The sequence below is a fragment of the Lissotriton vulgaris genome, chromosome 6, assembly GCF_964263255.1.
Source record: "Lissotriton vulgaris chromosome 6, aLisVul1.2, whole genome shotgun sequence".
Taxonomy (NCBI): Eukaryota; Metazoa; Chordata; class Amphibia; order Caudata; family Salamandridae; genus Lissotriton; species Lissotriton vulgaris.
In genome coordinates this window covers 67,502,411-67,507,014 of record NC_141694.1, presented here as the reverse complement: position 1 = coordinate 67,507,014, position 4,604 = coordinate 67,502,411, and positions in this window count along the sequence as shown.

Below are 4,604 nucleotides of genomic sequence, written 5' to 3'. Positions count from 1 at the left end.
CAAAAAAAGGGAATTTCAAAACGCTATTCCTATAGCATGCACACAGCGTCTACTTTGTGAACCCTCACTGTTGTGCAAAACATCAAACACTTCTAATATTCACTTTTTTTTTTTTTACTCGTGACCATGCTCATGTACTATGGGAAGCAGCAGGAAACTAACTTCTACAAAGCTATAATTGCAACAGAAAAAATATTTTGCTGAGGATATTTTGCTGAGGATCACACAAGTATCTTTCACCTTTTTCACTATGTAGACCATGTCTTGTGATGGTCGGGTGGAGAAAACAACACAAAATGACAAAACACATCAAGAAGAGGAAGCTTGGGTATACATAATGAGAGAAGAGAGTTTCAAGCTGGCAGGTAGTATGGAAAATCCTTGTAAATATACATGACGTTAAGGGTGGCCTCTTTTAACATATGTGGACTGAATAACGGAGGGAAAAGGCAGACGGCTGCAGCTATGCTAAGGATGTTAAGGCTGGACGTGGTATGTCTCCAAGAGACTCATTTTATGGGGAAGGATACAGTAATGCTGGAACAGATGGGGTATGATGTTCTTGCTCATACAAATCAGGATAGTGGGACAAGAGGAGTAGCTATCCTAGCTAAAAAAATATTTCACTCATACAAAGCCATTGAAATTCCCCCGTTATAGTTACTTCAGCTAACTATAACACGCGCGCCTGCAATGCACTGCTGATGACATCACATATTATATCACTCATGACATCACTGATGACATCATCCAGTGAATGTGTGTCTTTCTGAAAAATAAAAGAAAAAAAAGTACAGAACTATTGTTCCCTTCAAAGGTCAAATAAGGAAACATTAGTCTGGGGCGTCTTCTCTAATAAAGACTATCAGTTTATTTTCACAGACTAGCTAATAAAGAACTAGCAGTGTGCCCGCATAACTTCAAAACCCAAAACTACCAACATCAAATTCCCTTTTTTAGAGCAAAGCAGAACAGGCTAATAAAAATTGGAGAAGAGGAGGGAGCAATATACATGTTACCTATTCCTAATTTATAGGAGAGCTAGCGGAGAGCTAGCTACCTCCCCCATTTTTGACAGAAGGAAATCTGAAACATGTTTCTCTTCAGTCAAAACCATCAACCCCCTCTGCCCCCCTGAGTGTAGCACTGGGCAGAAACAAAATTGTAGGAGATACATAGCACTTTTGAGAGGGCTAGAAACACATGTACAAATGTCATTGCCATAAAATAATGTGTGTGCCTATTAATATCGAGAATTCATTCTTATCATTTATCCATTGCAAAACACACAACCTCTATTGAGACCTTCTATTCCCATTAAGGAGTAAGGACAAGGGAAAGTATAAAAAAAATCCCCCATAACCAGGCACTATGCGCCATTCATTAGGGAAATGGCGGCAAAAGGGAAATCTATAAAGGAACAACCATGTAACAAAATGGACATACACTGCTAAAAGTGCTGTCTATAAAATTTGAGGGCCAGAACAAATTCCCCACAGAGGAACCTGTACTTGTTATCAAAAATGAATTTGTCAAAACAATACAAAACAGAAACAAGCATACCAAAGCAGCAAGTATAGTGGCTGTGCCAAGCACAGAAAACATAGACGAATCCCAGCCACACATGCAAAGGAGCTGTGACACAGAACACAATGCCATGCATGCAGCTCAAAACCCAGTACGCATTTTGTGTCAGCCTTAAAGTCCATCAACATACCTACCACGCTGAACAGAACAAACAATGCACAATAAGCCAAAGAAAACATAAAACTCACAATATTCACATGCGTATATCATAAAATAATACGCAATAATACATATACCAAACACAAAAAAAAACACAAAAGGGAAACACAATATTAGTTACTCAGAGGACTATATCCTTCTCATGCATGTCATGCATCATGCGGTGTGGTGTCAGTGCACATGTAATCCATCTTTAACACAAAGTTGCATCAATACTCACCATAACACAGAGATAATATTTCCCGTTGCCCTGAAACGAAACGAATCAAACCACAAAAAAAAAAAACAACACACAAAATATTGGACCAAAAAAGCAACCACTTAGTAAAAATACCCTGTATAAATACTCACCTTAAACCCATTCCCGGAGCTCATTCACACCCTCACATCCTTTCAATGTAAAAAAGGAAACCTGTTTCTTTGTCTTAGACAGGACGAATCCCCAATGTCCAGCCAAAAGAACAAAACATGTAGCAGTATTGAAAATCACATGACTAAATTATGATAACATTTAAGGCAGCATCAAAAGACAAAAGATATACATGTGCTTGCCATGCGTAAAACTGTTATTCTTGTAATTAAAGGTACCAAATCTTTTTTCTGCACAGACATCTTACTTCTGGGTGAAATCACAGCTCTAACTGTGTTATGTTAATATATTGACATTTGCACAAACACACTCTGCACCTCTACTCAGCGGGTGGGGCACTGGGCCCACTGCAATGGTGTCCTATGGACAAACTGCATACAAAGACTTTTATACAAATCCAATGTATACATGCATATATACATTCCCACCAGACCATTCTTATGAGCAACACAATCAATAATAGATACCTACCCTCGCATGATCAGTTCTCTCCACTAGGGATCCACTAGCAAAAACACTAATCAGTATGCCCATCAGAGACCCCCCCCTACTCAGTATTTATTCAAATAGAAAACCTGTATACCATGACATGGACCAACAGTGAAACAAAATATCTGGTAAATTAATTTTTCTCAAGACAATCCTTCTTTTTTCAGACTTGTCCAAATGGAATAACCTGTTGAAAATTATTCATAATTTAGTTCCTTATACTTAATCACATGTGTTCTGAACAACTCCTTCATACTTTAGTCTAAACCAGCATTTTGCACTAATAATTATGCAGACTCGCTCTAAATTCACAATTCACATGGCTCCAACTGTGTATCTCTGCCTGTCCGTGCCAATAGCTGGGCCTCCTAGCCCCCCCCATAATCTTCTGTCTGTGCTCTGCGAACCCATTGGAATGCTGTTATCACACAAGGTCACCGCTGCTCTGCTCACATGCTCAATTTTTCTATTTAACCCTTCCAGAACGGAATAGAATTCACACACTGTCATAGTAAACCTTCCCAGCCCAGAGTCCCAAATTCATTTTCAAAGTCTTCCTTTGTCGTTCAGAAAATGCATCTCACACTTACCATCTTCCAAGAGCTAAGAATTCTGGGCTGCTCGCCAGCCTTCCTAGCCCCCCCTGGCATTCAGCACCAAGGCCAAATCTGCTTCGCAGTCTGTGCTCGACGCTCAGGCGCTGACAAAGCCAAGAAGCCTTTCCTAACTTTTCCGACATGCCATATTTTAAAAAATACATTTCTCTTCCTCCTAACTTTACTCACTTTCTACATTTCTATTAATATACATTCTAATTACTGGTCATCAAATCCTCATTCTTTTCTTCATCTTCTACTGTTCACAAATTAAGGGGATGAAAGAAACCAACATTTTTTTCATAGAGCACAGCCCTGCATGCACTTTTACACTACATAAAAAAAAAAAACACACTGATAGCCAGGCGCAACCGTCTCAGGTAGCTCACAAGGACCAGACAATTAACTCATGCAAAAAGATGCACTCACTTCATTCAAACAAACATTTACACAAACAAAAGGCAACCCACAGACTGCTCTCAAACCGGATCAATTATAACCAAATCATATTACATGAAATACATACCCAATCCTCTTAATCACTGCTCATATTGCCCCTGAGCCCATACAAGCACATTTAAATAGGAACGCCTTGCACCTTTCAAATATACACATTTTGTCTTCTTTTAAAACTAAACTGTTGATCTGTCCATATTCTAGGCTATCATAAGTCCTCATATCTGTCTTTGCTGAACCTCTCTCTGCCACAACCTTAGGAATTAAACATGCTCTGACAGCTGTACATAGCGAACAGTCTCTCCTGTAAGTAATCTATCTTAACTGCATCAAAATATTAAACAAAATCAGGATAAATCTATATTCACATACATCTTAGAATTAAAAGAGTCTTTTACAGGAGAGGGTTGGCTCTCGGCCAATCTGACATCAGTTGAACTGCAGCAACACCTAAAACATTGCAACTTACTGAAACGTGGCATCTTGCACCCTCAATCAAATACCACCAAACTCACTCAATCAGATACCGCCAAGGAACCCACACATACTCGGACACAAAAGACCAAGCAACTATCTCCACACACAACCACTTACATTCGTCCATGCACATACATCCTATGCATTAAGTCCCTGCCAAACACGTGTTACCATAATGGGACAAGGCCCGTCGACCAAGTCCTGGAGAACCTGGACCCTACCGCAGACCGAACAGTACACTAACTGTTCTGAGGATGGAGAACACATCCGCCACCCGGGTGGCACTAAAGATCGCTGCACACTTTACTTCAGGGGACCCAGGACCCACTCCCGCCGAACCGCCACCCTAGGGGTTCGGGGTGAGTTCCGGAGCCCACCCGCAATGAGCCACGCCTCCACCACAGTACCACCCGGTCGGATGACCAAAAACAAATGTCCTCCCAACCTCCATTAAGTCTGTCAGAGCACCA